Source organism: Oncorhynchus mykiss, chromosome 17 (genome assembly GCF_013265735.2).
Source record: "Oncorhynchus mykiss isolate Arlee chromosome 17, USDA_OmykA_1.1, whole genome shotgun sequence".
Taxonomy (NCBI): Eukaryota; Metazoa; Chordata; class Actinopteri; order Salmoniformes; family Salmonidae; genus Oncorhynchus; species Oncorhynchus mykiss.
Genome location: NC_048581.1, coordinates 39,419,812 through 39,437,234, shown reverse-complemented (window position 1 = coordinate 39,437,234; position 17,423 = coordinate 39,419,812). Strand labels below are relative to the sequence as shown.

Sequence of the window (17,423 nt, the reverse complement as noted above, 5' to 3'; positions counted from 1 at the left end):
GTCAGAATAATAGTAGAAAATTATATATTTCAGCTTTTCTTTCTTTCATCACATTCTCAGTGGGTCAGAAGTTTACATACACTCAATTAGTATTTGGTAGCATTTCCTTTAAATTGTTTAACTAGGGTCAAATGTTTCGGGTAGCCTTTCACAAGCTTCCCACAATAAATTGTGTGAATTTTATCCCATTCCTCCTGACAGAGCTGGTGTAACTGAGTCAGGTTTGTAGGCCTCCTTGCTCGCACATGCTTTTTCAGTTCTGTCCCCCAAAAATTCAGAGGTCAGGGCCTTGTGATGGCCACTCCAATACCTTGACTTTGTTGTCCTTAAGCCATTTTGCCACAACTTTGGAAGTACGCTTGGGGTCCTTGTCCATTTGGAAGACCCATTTGCGACCAATATTTAACTTCCTGACTGATGTCTTGAGATGTTGCTTCAAAATGTCTACATAATTTCCCTCCCTCATGATGCCATCTATTTTGGCAAGTGCACCAGTCCCTCTTGCAGAAAAGCACCCCCACAACATGATGCTGCCATCCCTGTGCTTCACGGTTGGGGATGGTGTTCTTCGGCTTGCAAGACTCCCCCCTTTTCCTACAAACATAATGATGGTAATTATGGCCAAACAGTTCTATTTTTGTTTCATCAGACCAGAGGACATTTCTCCAAAAAGTACGATCTTTGTCCCCATGTGCAGTTGCAAACCGTAGTCTGCCGTTTTTATGGTGGTTTTGGAGCAGTGGCTTCTTCCTTGCTGTGCGGCCTTTCAGGTTATGTCGATATGGGACTTGTTTTACTGTGGATATAGATAATTGTGTACCTGTTTGCTCCAGCACCTTCACAAGGTCTTTCTGGGATTGATTGATTTGCACTTTTTGCACCAAAGTACGTTCATCTCTAGGAGACAGAACGTGTCTCCTTCTTGAGCAGTATGGCAGCTGCGTGGTCCCATGGTGTTTATACTTGCGTACTATTGTTTGTACAGATGAACGTGGTACCTTCTGGCGTTTTGAAATTGCTCCCAAGGATGAAACAGACTTGTGGAGGTCTACAATGTTTTTTCTGAGGTCTTGGCTGATTTCTTTTGATTTTCCCATGATGTTAAGCAAAGAGGCACTGAGTTTGAAAGTAGGCCTTGAAATACATCCACAGGTACAGCTCCAATTGACTCAAATGATGTCAATTAGCCTATCAGAAGCTTCTATAGCCATGACATCATTTTCTGGAATTTTCCAAGCTGTTTAAAGACACAGTCAACTTAGTGTATGTAAACTTCTGACGCACTGGAATTGTGATACAGTGAATTATAAGTGAAATAATCTGTCTGTAAACAATTGTTGGAAAAATTACTTGTGTCATGGACAAAGTAGATGTCCTAACCGACTTATTAATGAACTATGGTTTTGGCAAGAAATTTGTGGAGTGGTTGAAAAACAAGTTTTAATGACTTTAAGTGTTTGTAAACTTCTGACTTCAACTGTAAGAACATTTAGCACCTATAAAAAAACACGCTTATCAATTGACCTCATTGGACAGAAAGGAGCACACCTCCCCACATATACACCATGCAGCCAATATTCAATATATTTTCATATATATATATGAATGCTGGTTGTATGGCGTATTATGTAACATGAAACGCAAAGGGGCACAGCTCCCCACACTCACGAGAAACAGCATACAATGCTTGCATGAAACTGAAAATGTTTCATGAGATACGAAATGTATTCAACAATCAAGTAAACATTTTATAGAAACAATTAGCATCTAAACATCCATAGTGTGTCTTTAAATCAGAACTTTGAATAAGAAAATACTTAATTACGGCCTAAAACATTGCTAATAATACAAAATAAAGACCTCATTAGCTACTTATATACAGATGTACAAACGAGTAATTAGTAGCTAATATGTGTACTTTAAAATACAATTTCACCAAATAAGTCCCAGTAGATTCATGCAGGGTAGTAACGACATGATTTGGCACTATGTTCATTGCTATTTACCTAGCTAACGTTAGCTGACTGGCTCATTAGCTAAGGTTACGTGATGTGTGTGATCTTACACGTTGTTTACCTAGCTAGGTTAATTGTTTACCTAGCTAGTTAGCTACATGTCTTAAGCTAAAGTGTACTGTTAGCTAGCTAGCTAATGTTAGCTGGCTGTCTCCCTAGCTGACATTATTATTCGTATCCCAGAGCCGTTTGATTTGCTAGTTAGAGCCTAATGTTGGTTAGCTCCCAGCAGATTCATACAGGATAGGAACAACATGATTTGGCACTATGTTCATTGCTGTTTCAATTTAAGTAACATATTAGAATGATTTGGCTGGATGCTACAATCCTTATTGACAGATTTGAAGAAACAGTGCAAAGTTTATTTTCTGAAAGGAATGAAAATAGTACATCCCTTTGTGTCAATATCGTCAAAATTATATAAGTACATTTAGCACCTCTAAAAAAAACACGCTAATCAATTGTGAACAATTGACTTCTTGATTACAGGTATGAACTATTTTACACACAGCCCTATCATTCACTATCACCCAATATGTAAATATACTCTATAATATAACCTAAATTACCTTTGGGTCTAATCCAGTGCAATATTCAGCCTACATTTTATTAATAGGAGAAGTTTATTACTTTGCAACCCTGTCAACACAATGTTTCTTATGCAAAGTGAGCAATTAAATTATGTAAGAGCCTGCGGGATCCCAAATAATATTTGCGATAGCATCAGCCTGGGCACAGCTGAATTGCTCAATGCTAAAAACATACAATGTACGCACCAAAGACGAGAGTTTATCTAAAAGGTTTGAATGGTTTGTATTGTAACTGATATGGCTTGTGTAATAACATATTAACACATGTAATAACGCATTCACTGACTGTTGTCTGCCTGTGGCCTAACGATGCAATTTTGGCTTGTACTCTGTGTTATACCTTCCCCCTCTCTCTGTTTCTCTATATACTAACTACACTGGAAACCCCCACAAGGGTGGCTGACTAAGATAATATACACACTGAAACCCATAAATACACGCACACACTCAAAACCCTTTGGGATGGGCTCCAAAGACAAAGAACTCTGTCGAGAACCAATGGGATACTGACACCAGGCTGGAGAGGACTGTCTATCACCTACAAGCAACCTACCAGAAGCCAGGACTACCAGAATCTACCTACGTCATTTCAATGTATAAATGAACTGCACAATATGTTTTAGGCCTCTTCTTCTTCCGATAGTTCCCTAAGAGCTGGACGAATGGGGGCCGTGCAGCACGTTTTGCCAGATATCATTACGCTTGAATAAACGGCCTTTACTATACCGTATCCGCCTTGTCCAGAGTATCATCTTGGTCTCGTTTCTCATGTAACTAATCATCAACAAAATGGTAGCAAGAGGATGGTTGAAACCCATGAATTCGGTCCATAGACTTGATGAGAGAAAAGACAAGTTGACGACAGATTCTAGAAGGACGGGCGACCTGTCTACAGGAGCCATCGGGGATTCAACTCGCCTCAGGAAACTGATCAAAGAGCTCGACACTATAAGGTAAGCAGAACCTGTTAAATCAAAATCTGCATATTATATCATAGTCAATATCCAAATTATGATCAGGAGTACTGGGTGCGTGAGTATGAATTGCCGTTAAATTTATGAAAAAAATTATCCACTAACCAAAGGCATTTGCGTAATGATATCTGTGTAAATATATTGTTCAAATCTGATTCAAATAGTCTGGCAATAGTTTATATGTAAATCGGCTAGGTGTAACGGTGAGGAATTGGAGGACAGAATGTGATATATTGTTTAAAATCTAATCCATATAGTCTGGCAATAGTTGATATGTAAATCGGCTAGGTGTTACAGTGAAGGATTTGATAACAGAATTTGATGGAATGTGATACATTGTTTTAATCGGATCCATATAGTCTGGCAATAGTCGATGTGGCAATCGGCTAGGTGTTACGGTGAGGGATTCGATAACTCAGTGAAATGAAATATGAATGAGATGATGAAATGTTTTGTTAATTGATCAAGACATATATTTAAGACTGGGACTAGTGGAGTTGGGATCCCACTAGGAGCATCAGTTAATAAGCTAAATAATTGGACTAGGAGTGAAGGAATTAAACCTGATCTCTCCAGATTAATGTCACTGATTCACCGTTCCATGAGACCGAGTGATACTGACCACCGGCTCTAAATTTGACCGGCGAGTCAAAAGTTTGGGCGGGGTTGTGCGGTCGCCGTGCCGTGTAACGAATTGATCTGGTGAGAACTGACGAAACTTTCTGCAGCTCTCTCTGCTCAGGTTCGAAAGGTCCAGGAGGGAGAACTGCCGGAGGAACCAGTGCCACTGAAGGTAAAAGTTGGAGACTGGGTAAGGGTAAAGGTCCACAAGAGAAAGTGGCTGGAACCCAGATGACTGGTCAGTACGAAGTGAAGAAGGTTACTTCACACTCAGTCCAGGTCAAAGGTAAATTGGGCGCACCTTGGCACCACCTCACACATTGTACACCAGCTCCAACCCCTTCCCGCACACTGACGGAAGTCAGAACTGACCTAAGTGGTCTACATTCGGCCCCAAATCTTGCACCTCCTTAGTCAGGGAAAATGCGAGGTTCAGTCCCATATTCACTGACTAAGTCACACCGTACTCCTTGGGAACGTTTGGGGATCTCCGGACCCCTGTTTGTTATTTTTCTTCTCATAGGAGGAGTCACTGTATGCACACTCACATGGCTTATAGACCAACAGATGCACCCACTACAGATTCACACACTGAATTCTACTCTGCCAGGTGAAACTAACTCTCTCTCCTTTTTTCCCCTCTTATCTACCACAAGACCATACCGTTTCTAGGCGTGAGGTGGGGGTCACTAAGTGCACCCCCCAGGAGTTGAAGAGCATCCCTTGTGTTTGCCTTTCAATGCCACCACCACCGCTTATCTGCCTTGGAGCCTTTTGGGTAATGCGCGAAATAGTCTGGGGCTACCTGCCAGGACTTATTCCAGTTTGAACTGGTACATAACCAAAGGGGGATATTGTGAGTGGTCTTGGAAAAACCTGGTGGCGGAAACAGGGCATGACTGGTCCAGCTATTCCATGGGACGGGTTGTCCTTGCCTGGCGCAAACGGCTTACACTTTCACGCACTGGTTTTCAACTAAAGCTGATTGTACGACCTGGGACCACTATGGGTTGCCAGGTTTTTACGTTGTCCCCATATGTAGATATCAGCAGGACTGAAGTCTATTTCACACTATATATCTGCTTTACGCCACAACCACAGCCTACTTCTGTGACGGTGCGTGACAGTATGGCAAAGCCACATACCCTACCCCAGCACAGGGATGGGTGGGGTTCTGCTGTTTTAGTGGTCACTACCCCTACCCCGGATGAGAACATTCGGGTTGCTACAGGTGTCTCAGGTTTGTCTAACAATTGGTTATTATTGACCGAACAAGCAGCCAATACAACCCCCACTAGTTGCGTAGTTTGCATGGGTGCCAGACCATTGCTCCGCATTGTCCCGGCCACTGTCGAGATCGGATGTTTAATGCCCCTTATGGACAAAGACAATCTGACTGGTAATTAATTGCTCCTTGTGGGAGGCAGTTTACCCTGTCGTCTCCGCTACGGTCAGGGCACCAGTATTTTCCTCTGTTGTTGCCTGGGCCGAATTCTCCTGTATTAACATGACAGGGGGTATACTACAGTTAGGTTTGCTCCCTGATGATTGGTGTACAAATACTATCGTAGTAGTTGGTGGTTTTAAGCCAGTGATCAGGGCTGACATCTGGTGGTGGTGTGGGGGACCTCGGCTTTTTGACAGACCTCCCAATAATGCTACGGGTACTTGTGCGCTTGTAACACTTCTGCTGCCTATCTCTGTTTACCCTATAGATGTGGGTGATTTGGTGACCCGGATACAGGCTGTGGACCCACAGTTTCTGCCTACCAGAACCAAGCGGGAAGCAGCCCTGACTGTTGGGGATCCCACGTATATTGATGCTATAGGTGTTCCTAGGGGGGTCCCTGATGAGTACAAGCTGGTGGACCAGGTCGCCGCAGGTTTTGAATCATCTCTCTGCTGGTGGTGCACTGTGAATAAAAATGTTGACCGCATTAACTATATACATTTCAATGTCCAAAAATTTGGAAACTGGACTCAACAAGGTTTTGAGGCCATACATGGTCAACTGGCGGCTACCTCCCTTATGGCTTTTCAGAATCGCATTGCCGTTGACATGCTGCTGGCTGAGAAGGGTGGGATATGTTTTATGTTTGGGGAGCAATGTTGCACATTTATCCCCAATAACACAGCCTCTGATGGCAGTCTCACTGTTGCGTTAGAAGGCCTGCGTACCCTGAATGGTAAAATGAAATCCCACTCTGGGGTTGATACCAGCACGTGGGACTCCTGGATGGATACATTTGGTAAATATAAGGTCCTGGTCTCTTCTATTCTGGTCTCTATATCTGTGTTTGTTGCTATATTAACCGTCTGTGGCTGTTGTTGCATCCCATGTGCCCGCTCCTTGCTTTCTCAAGTTATTACTTCTGCTATTGCACCAAATAATGACCCTGCACTGATGTTCCCCCTCCTACAACAGGAGGATCCTCCGGTGGAGTTTGTAACATGCACATATGAGTAGTTTTCACGTCTCTTTGGAGACGTAAAGAGGGGAACTACAATTTTCCTGTTCTATTTTTCTTACTTTTAGTTTTTGTCATGTCTATTTAGATGTGAAGAGGGGGATTTGTAATAACATATTAACACATGTAATAACGCATTCACTGACTGTTGTCTGCCTGTGGCCTAACCATGCAATTTTGGCTTGTACTCTGTGTTATACCTTCCCCCTCTCTCTGTTTCTCTATATACTAACTACACTGGAAACCCCCACACGGGTGGCTGACTAAGATAATATACACACTGAAACCCATAAATACACGCACACACTCAAAACCCTTTGGGATGGGCTCCAAAGACAAAGAACTCTGTCGAGAACCAATGGGATACTGACACCAGGCTGGAGAGGACTGTCTATCACCTACAAGCAACCTACCAGAAGCCAGGACTACCAGAATCTACCTACGTCATTTCAATGTATAAATGAACTGCACAATATGTTTTAGGCCTCTTCTTCTTCCGATAGTTCCCTAAGAGCTGGACGAATGGGGGCCGTGCAGCACGTTTTGCCAGATATCATTACGCTTAAATAAACGGCCTTTACTATACCGTATCCGCCTTGTCCAGAGTCTCATCTTGGTCTCGTTTCTCATGTAACTAATCATCAACACTTGTCGCTTGAATCATTCTTTAGCCGAGGTTTTGCAAGACACATTTGAGTTTATGACTCTTTGGTACCCTTTAACTACCGCATGAGATATGGCTGAACTACGGAACATGTTGCCATAAAAGGAAACCAGGGTTGTATTAATTAGGCACCAAACTGAAATGGATGGAAAATGGACTGAAAAAGTGAGGGAACCTGGTTTTCCATTATAAAACATTTTCCTTTGCATGTCCTAATGATCCAAGTCTCATATTCTCTTCTCTTTTCTAGTCCCAATGTATTTCACGTTTTGAAAGCATTTGTTAAAAGACAAGAGAGACCTGAAAACTGATCTTGCCAATATCATTTTGTTTATTAAGCTTTGAAGGAGCACATTTTGGGACTTTTAAATGCACTTTTTAAAAGCAATGTACCGCGGAGACCATCATTCACGGTAAACGCTGCATAATATGGCTCAATTGGAATTAGTTTTAAATAGCACATTGTCTAAATCAGCGATCGGATTGAAATCCCGGCCATGTTTTGAGGCTACAGTGTTTGTTTACAGTTGCATTGTTTATAAACAACGGAGTAAAACAATCTTATATTTGGGGTTCTGATGGGGTATGAAAGTTTAACTAAACTCATGAGGCATTTATAAGTTATATTTGTCAAGAATCAATCAGTATACACAGAGAGGTGCAAAAGTATTTGGACAGACACACATTTTTGTTGCTGTTTTGCCTCTTATAGCACTTTAGATTTGAAAGTATACAATGACTATGAGGTTAAAGTGCAGCTTTAATTGGAGGGTATTTTTATCTTTATCGGGTCAACCGTTTAGTAATTACAGCACTTTTTGTACATAGTCCCCCATTTTAGGGAACCAAAAGTTTACACTTATATGTGTATTAAAGTAGCCAAAAGTGTTGTATTTGTTGTACATGTTCTTAACATGCAATGACTACATCAAGCTTGTGACTCTACAAACTTGTTGGACGCATTTGCAGTTTGTTTTTGTTGTGTTTCAGATTATGTTGTGCCCAATTTAAATTCATCGTAGATAATGTAGTGTCATTTTGCAGTCACTTTTATTGCAAATAAGAATATAATATGTTTCTGAACATTTCTACTTTAATATGGATGCTAAAATTATTACGGATTATCCCGAATGAATCTTGAAAAATTATGAGGGAAAAAGTTACAGAGGCACAAAGATCATACCGCCAACACATGCTAACCTTTCATCATTACCAATAACAGGTGTGGTATGTTTGGGAGAGGAAGGCTATTTATACTTCTGTAACTGTACAATTCATGTAGAAATCACAGATTTTACATTTAAAATAGTTTAACATAATTTTATTTAAACCTTATTTTCAGACTGAAATGTGAAGTATTATTTGGATTCAGAGTTCTATGGTAATCAAGGACTTGCTTCAAAAAACAAGTTAATACCATGGCATTTGTTGGTACCACAACATAATTATTTTTGCCAATGTCATACAACATTACAAGAATACACCATCACCAGACAAAAAGGGAGAGCTGTTTCTAACAGACTATATTGTCGGAGGAAATGAATGCTAGATGACCTATTTGATACTGTGATGTTTAATCATAAACTCAATTACCTTGATTCCTCTATCAAGAACCGTTACATAAGTCTTGAGTGAGAAAACTGACTTGTAGGAAACACAGTGTTCACTCTGTTCCACCCTTTGGATCATTAACTATACAGGATAATGTGGGATTCCTTAAAGCCACAATCCTGAGTTTGTGTTTCACCTTAACAGCAGCCCCACCATTTTGTTTGTATTAAGCTGAGGGATGGGTCTGCGAAACTCCTATCCACAGAGCTATGCATACAATGATTGATAGTCAATGAGATCAAAATGGGTTTTTAAACATATTTTGAAGCTATTCATTTGACAACAAAAATATACAAATTTGAGTTATACAACTTTAGATTTAGGGTTACAATAGGGTGATAAGACAAATGCCTTATAAATTGAAATAATGAGTTATTATTATTTAAGAATCAATGGTATATTGTCAATTGAAATGACCATTAACAACTGGAAATCTTGTGTATTGTGAATTTGAATATGCTGTAGGGCAGGGGTATTCAACTCTTACCCTACGCGGTCCTGAGCCTACTGGTTTTCTGTTCTACCTGATACTTAATTGCACACACCTGGTGTCCCAGGTCTAAATCAGTCCCTGATTAGAGGGTAACAATGAAACAAGCAGTGGAACTAGCTGCAAGAGTTTAGTTTGAGGGCTGTAGGGGGTCAGTTGGGGGAATTCAAAACTTAACCTGTACTGCAGCTTAGTAAAATAAATCGTATGCTTCTGTGTAACTGCAAGAGTTTGTCACATTAAAAGGTATAGTTCAGTGCAATTACATATTTAAAGATTTCTTTGGTTGGCTTGGGAGTAGGGGCTAGAGGTCAATTTGGAATCTAACATTAGTATGTAACTAGCACTCCGGCTCGTATACTGTGTGTGGTCTAGTAATAAGAATAAATTATAAAAGCCTACCTCCTGCTGGATACTGAGTGTCACTGCCTACAACTGGTGTACACTAGCATGGGGGAAAGCTGCAGCAAAGCGTTGCTCCAACAATTGTGTACAACTGCCATCTTGTGGTAGTAACCAATATCACTGTCAAATAAGCAACTGATTAAACTGGTAAAGTATCAGTGAATGACCATATACAATGTTAGGATTTTACTAATATTGTATATCCTCAGAGCAGTGAAAACTGAAATTGTCACTTATACACTTACAATATGCATCAAAAGAAATTGTGTAGTTTCAAGTTTTATTTGTCATATGTACAGGATACACGTGGTATACATCGTCCAACTAAATGCTTACTTGCAGGTTCTTGTCTTATTCTCGACAATGCAACAATAAGAAATAATAAACTAAATATGGTGTGTTTTAATGTCTTTTAATCTTCAGGGTCAATGACGTGAAAGTGAGTAAAAAGACAAAAAGCAGACAGTTTTTATAAAATGTTTTTACTTGTTTAATTGGGGGCTAATTGAAATGTATCAGATTCATAGCATGTTCTGTTATAGACATTGTCTCCTGTTCTTATCAAATAGAGATACAAACCCAGTAACACTTTAAGGATCCAATATAAATTTAAATAAACAATGTTGATACACGTAAGCAATTATTGTCGACAACAGTAGGCATCTATATATTTACTGCAATACATCTCGGCATAGAACATGTTATAGAATAGAACTGATTTTATATAGACAGTACAACATTACCTCTTCATCAGTACACAAAGCGTCATAACAAAATAAGCACCAGGATAGTCGGTTTTTCTGTACAGTTAATAAATTGCTTAAGAGTTTGATAAATATGCTTATACTGCAACCATATATATTTTTTTTTTATCATCGATCTTTTATTTATTTCAAAAAAGAAAAGACTCAAAGCAATGCTAATTTGAAGGGCAAAACAAGCAAAGCAACAGAACAGTAAAAAAAAAACAGTCAAACAAAGGAAAATAACAAAGTTCAAGTCATTTTGACTCTTGACAGTCTAAAAGAGTCTGGTTAGGATGATTCCTTCTTTGGAAATGCTTTTTTTCCCCCACACTGAAACCCTCAACAGTAACTTATTGAAGGAAATATCGGAATCTAAAGCAGATGATGATTACAATGCAGCAAAGTACAAACCCCTGTTTTATAATGCAGTAGTGGGACATGTACTGCATAATGGGACAGGTTCTGTTTGCTATGTTCTATATTCATAGAGCTGGGCCCTTAGAAACCTCTCCATCCCATGCTTCACCCATTTGGTTTACTTTAGTGCTTCAAGGTTAATATTTACTCTTATCGGTATGCATGCAGCGAAGTTGGAAATGATCATCGTATGATAGAACATGGGAGTCAATTCTCTATTGTATTTTTTGGTATTGTAAATAACAAGGGCGATTTGTTTCATGTGAAAAAGGCAACAGAATCCAGAGGAAGAAAATTGCGCTAACACACATTACAAAAAAAGTCTCAACCACAAAATCCTCAAAGGCACACATCTAAAAACTGAGCATGTGGTGGTGAAGGGAATCTATAGTGATTTGGGTATATAGACCAATAGGTAATATGGCAGAATTTAACCCATCCAGGTCCACTCTATGGTGTCCATATTAGGATGGCTTTAATCTCAGCTGTCCTAATATGGACTCCGTAAGGTTCACACTGGTCAAGGAGGCTGTAGTTGGGAGGGTGGACGAAGGTAAAGAAGGTTCTGGCCCAGGGTGATGCCTTTAAGCCTGTCCCCATCTGGTTGTTCCTTGTACTTGTCTTCAAAATGGTGCCGCCAAAAGCAAGAGGCATATATTCCACACTAAGTACTATAGCGCATGTTGAAGACGACTAAAGGGTTCTCGAATAGAGAATAGGAGCAAAGGCATCGATCTGGCACTTGGTCACCTAAAAGTACTTCCCATCAACTCTACCAGTTTAAATAAAGTGCAGAAACCTGTGGTACTGGCTGCATTGAAACAAAGTGATGCCCAACCTGGTTTGGGGTATTGTCTCCAAAGCCTGACTCACAATGGTAGACAATATAGTTAGTGAAGACACCTGGTGGTCAAACCATGGAATAAATGTTCTGTTATTCATTCAGCAAAACCCTTATATGCGTGTACAATGAATTGGAGCAAAAATATATTTGTTTAAGAAAAAACAGAAGAAAAAAATTACATTACATTTCTCTAAGTTAAACAATTACTACATTATCAAAAGGCAAATAGTAGGTATATTGCAACACTCTTCGCGACAACTCTGTCAACATTATCATCCATACGTCTGTCATTTTGTGAGTCAGTCTAGGGCAAGTCTAGGCAGACTGACAGCACAGACGGAGCCTAATCTGTCATCACAGGCAGGCGCACATAAACACTGAACATTTCCAAGGGGACCGACACCCAGCCAATGGCAGCACGAGGAAGGTCTATGTGGGACTCCATCATTGGACACGGGCATCTCTCTGGAACTGTAGCTCATTTCAGATGGGGACAGGGGGTGATTTAAGGTACCAACCCTAAGGGAACACCATTTGGAATATTCAGTATTATTTGTTTTGTCTGAGTGGTTCTGTTTGCTTTCATCTGAGCATCCAGTCTAGACGGTAAGAGGTCATTAGATGGGTAAGGTAGTGTACGAAAACGCAACCTAATATGTTAGGGGTTATTGGAGCTTGCAATGCCTTCAATTTATGTACGAAGTGCATTGTATTAACAGAAATGTTGACAAGTTTAGAGTTCGGAGGAAAATGTAGCTCTTTACTTCATGCAAATTGACAGGATACCCACATTATGTAGTTGTCATTAGCATGTCTGTCGTCATTATACATGACATTTAATTTCAAGTACTGATATTGTTTTTATTGTAACGAACAGTCATAGAATGTTACGACAGGCATAACGCCATGAAAGTGTTATGTCAAGGTTAAACAGCGGTACGGTTTAGTACGGTATGCCAATAGTGGTTCCTTTTTTTTGGTTCGTAATGTGTCACTTCTCCACCCTGCCTGTATTGTAATCAGTCAGCACTGGTTTCCCTGAAGCAAAGACTGAAATCAAAGCAGGAAACCTGCCCAAGCTCTCCTCCGAGGTCATCAAACTGCATCATGAGATGTCACTAGGGGTCAGAGGTCAAATGGCCACAACCCTTAAATCAATCCTTTGGCTGCTTGCTTATGAAGGGTCAGACATGTTTATTTTAATTCAGGTATTTGTCCTAAAATGAAATGTAAACATAAGAAATAAATCAAGTGGGGCCAACGGGAAGAAAGCGCAAGGAAGGTGTCTTACACATATAGACATACACTACATGACCAAGAGTATGTGGACAACTGCATTTCAAACATCTCATTCCAAAATCATGGCCATTAATATGGAGCTGGTCCCCCCTTTGCTGCATTAACAGCCTCCACTCTTCTGGGAAGGCTTTCCACTAAATGTTGGAACATGGCTTCCATTCACCCACAAGAGCATTAGTGAGGTCGGGCACTGATTTTGGACAATTAGGCCTGGCTCACAGTCAGCGTTACAATTCATCCCAAAGGTTTTCGATGGGGTTGCGGTGAGGGCTCTGTGCAGGCCAGTCAAGTTCTTCTACACCGATCTCGACAAATCATTTCTATATGGAGCTCGCTTTTTGCATGGAGGCATTGTCATGCTGAAACAGGAAAATGCTTTCCCCAAACTGTTGCCACAAAGTTGGAAGCACAGAATTGTCTAGAATGTAATTGTATGCTGTAGTGTTATGATGTCCCTTCACTGGAACTAAGGGGCCTAGCCCGACTATGAAAAACAGCCCCAGACCATTATTCCTCCTCCATTAGGGCAGATAGCGTTGCCCTGGCATCCGCCAAACCCAGATTCGCCAAATGGTGAAGCGTGATTCATCATGCCAGAGAACGTGTTTCCACTGCTCCAGAGTCTAATGGAGTCCAACACTTGGCATAGCACATGGTGATCTTAGGCTTGTGTGCGGCTGCTCGGCCATGGAAACCCATTTAATGAAGCTCCCAAAGAACAGTTATTGTGCTGACGTTGCTTCCAGAGGCAGTTTGGAGCTCGGTAGTGAGTGTTGCAAATGAGGACAGACAATTTGTACGCACTACGCGCTTAAGCACTCGGCAGTCTCGTTCTGTGAGCTTGTGTGGCCTACCACTTCAGGGCTGAGCCGTTGTTGCTCCTAGACGTTTCCACTTCACAATAACAGCACATACAGTAAAACGGGGCAGGCCTAGCAGTGCAGAAATTTGATGAACTGACTTGTTGGAAAGATGGCATCCTATGACAGTGCCACGTTGAAAGTCACTGAGCTCTTCAGTAAGGCCATTCAACTTCCAATGTGTTATAGAGATTGCATGGCTGTGTGCTCGATTTTATAGACTTGTCAGCAACAGGTGTGGCTGAAATAACCTCCACTCATTTGAAAGGGTGTCCACACACTTTTGTACATATATAAAGTACCAGTCAAAAGTTTGGACACACCTACTCATTCCAGGGGTTTAAATTTTACATTGTAGAACAATAGTGAAGACATCAAAACTATGAAATAACACATATGGAATCATGTAGGAACCAAAAAAGTGTTAAACAAATCAAAATACATGTTATTTTTGAGATTCTTCAAAGTAGCCACCCCTTGCCTTGTTGACAGCTTTGCACGCTCTTAGCATTCTCTCAACCAGGTTCATGTGGTATTCACCTGGAATGCATTTCAATTAACAGGTGTGCCTTGCTAAAAGTTAATTTCTGGAAATTCTTTCCTTCTTAATTCATTTGAGCCAATCAGTTGTGTTGTGACAAGGTATGGGTGGTATACAGAAAGTCCATATTATGGCAGGAACAGCTCAAATAAGCAAAGAGCAATGACAGTCCATCATTACTTTAAGACATGACGGTCAGTCAATACAGAACATTTCAAGAACTTTGAAAGTTTCTTCAAAAACCATCAAGCGCTATGATGAAACTGGCTCTCATGAGGACTGCCACAGGAAAGGAAGACCCAGATTTACCTCTGCTGCAGGCCAAATAAATGCTTCAGAGTTCAAGTAACAGACACATCTCAACATCAACTGTTCAGAGGAGACTGCGTGAATCAGGCCTTCATGGTCGAATTGCTGAAAAGAAACCACTACTAAAGGACACAAATAAGAAGATACTTGCTTGGTCTGATGAGTCCAAATTTGAGATTTCTGGTTCCAATCTCTTTGTGAGACGCAGAGTATGTGAACGGATGATCTCCGCATGTGTGGTTCCCAGAGTGAAGCATGGAGGAGGTGGTGTGATGGTGCCTTGCTGGCGAAACTGTCAGTAATTTATTTAGAATTCAAGGCACACTCAACCAGCATGGCTACCACAGCATTTTGTAGCGATACGCCATCCTATCTGTTTGTGCTTAGTGGGACTATCATTTGCTTTTCAATAGGTCAATGAACCAACACACCTCCAGGCTGTGTAAGGGCGATTTGACCAAGCAGGTGAGTGTTGGAGTGCTGCATCAGATGACCTGGCCTCCACAATCATCCGACCTTAACCCAATTGAGATGGTTTGGGATGAGTTGGACCGCAGAGTGAAGAAAAAACAGCCAACAAGTGCTCAGCATATGTGGGAACTCCTTCAAGACTGTTGAAAAACCATTCCAGGTGAAGCTGGTTGAGAGAATGCCAAGAGTGCGGAAAGCTATCATCAAGGCAAAGGGTGGCTTCTTTGAAGAATCTAAAATACACTTTTTTGGTTACTACATGATTCCATGTGTTTTGATGTCTTGACTATTATTCTACAATGTAGAAAATAGTAAACATAAAGAAAAACCCTTGACTGAGTTGACGTGTCCAAACGTTTTACTGGTCCTGTATATGTGAGCTCCAAAAGTATTAGGACAGTGACACATTTTTTGTTTTAGCTCTGTACTCCAGCACTTTGGATTTGAAATTATACAAGTGCAGACTGTCAGCTTTAATTAGATTTTTTTTTAAATCCATATGGGGTGAACGCCATATGGGGTGAACTATGAATATGGCACCAAATACTTCACTTTTGACTACTTTAATACACAAGTGAGTTGTTCCAATACTTTTGGTCCCCTGAATTGAAGGGACTATGTACAAAAGGTGCTGTAATTTCTAAACAGTTGAAATTACCCTCAAATTATAGATGACAATGTACACTTTAACCTCATAGTCATTATATAAATTCAAATCCAAATTGCTGGAGTACAGAGCCAAAACAACCAAAAATGTGTCATTGTACCAATTTTTGGAGCTCACTGTGTGTGTGTGCACATGTGTATGTATGTGTGTGTGTGTGTATATATATATAATTTGTATTTTATTATTGTCACACACATCTCTCTTCTTTGCTGTGATACCATCTTAAGTTGGGCCCCCTTGCAGTTTGAGTCTCACCTCAGAGGGAGCAGTTGCATAATATCAATATTGAAGTGAGACCAATGCTGACTGAGGGAGATTGCATCTCTCTCCTTCTTCATTAAAGTGCTAAGAGATGCCTGTTGGAGAAAAGCCCAGACGGTAGGAGGATGTGTGCAGCGTACAGTTGCCTGCTAAACGCTCAGTCATGCTCTCTATTGACAAAGCACTCTCGCGCTCACCTGGCCGCTTCAAAGGCCTGACATTCAGATACAAAGCTTAGAGGAAAGTGGTGAAGGTCACCACTCCAACTTTAGTTTCCTGATTAATCTTTTTCTGTTCCAAATCTACACATGGTGGAGGCTTGCATTAAAAACAAAAAATCCATGAGTTGAAATTCAATACGGGCACTAACCATGAAAATATCTGAAGGTAGGTGAGACTACGTGCTTCACATGTTGCTTGTTGAGGTAGTTTGTCAAAATAAATGATTTGACAAATACATCTTGAGTGATAGTAGGTAATTGAGGTTAATGGAGTTGTGTTGATTTGGACTTTCTAAAGGCCAAGAAAGGTGAAAGTTAAGCATATGGAATAGGGCCTACGAGCAGAATCCTGAATTAAAATCTGCAACTTTAACTCTAACGTTTGCCTAAAATCAATAGGAGATCAATTTGAAAGTCACTGTACAAAATGTTTTAAGTCCGATTTTGGCCTTACGGTACTGCTGTTTTGTTTAGTAGGCTACTGTACGCTGCAGTCCTATGAAATTGTGGTCAGATGCAGTTTCCCCTAGGTACAGATCTAGGATCAGCTTCTCTTCCCCTATCCTTACCTTAACCATTAGTAGGGAAAAAGCAAAAAATGACCCAAGATCAGCATCTAGGAGCAACTTCACCCTACTTCTGGTCAAACATCTGGGGTCTCTGCAGATAATAAACTTGAACTGGAGTTCAAAGTTGGGGGTTCAAAGGTTGAGGGCTCTGTCACTCATGATCACACATGCACGCAAAACTCCAGGTCTCTTTTTTCCTCGTTCCATTTTGTTATATAAAAAAATAGTGCAATTATTTTCAACAATTATATAAATAACTCTAAAATCGTGCTTTTTAACTTTGTTTTTCCGTTTCTATATACGTGTATATATGTTTACACACATACATTGATACATATACATACGGATGTATATGTATAGATAGCACAATGTTAAACACA

General features: G+C 40.5%; 1 long non-coding RNA gene across 1 annotated transcript; it reads left to right on the top strand.

The window, feature by feature from the left end:
• The first annotated feature begins 1,410 nt into the window (after positions 1–1,410).
• On the top strand, positions 1,411–5,035 carry LOC110493879. Its single transcript, XR_005036980.1, has 2 exons — positions 1,411–3,558; positions 4,308–5,035. It is a non-coding gene; the product is annotated as an uncharacterized LOC110493879 (long non-coding RNA).
• The last annotated feature ends 12,388 nt before the right edge of the window (positions 5,036–17,423 follow it).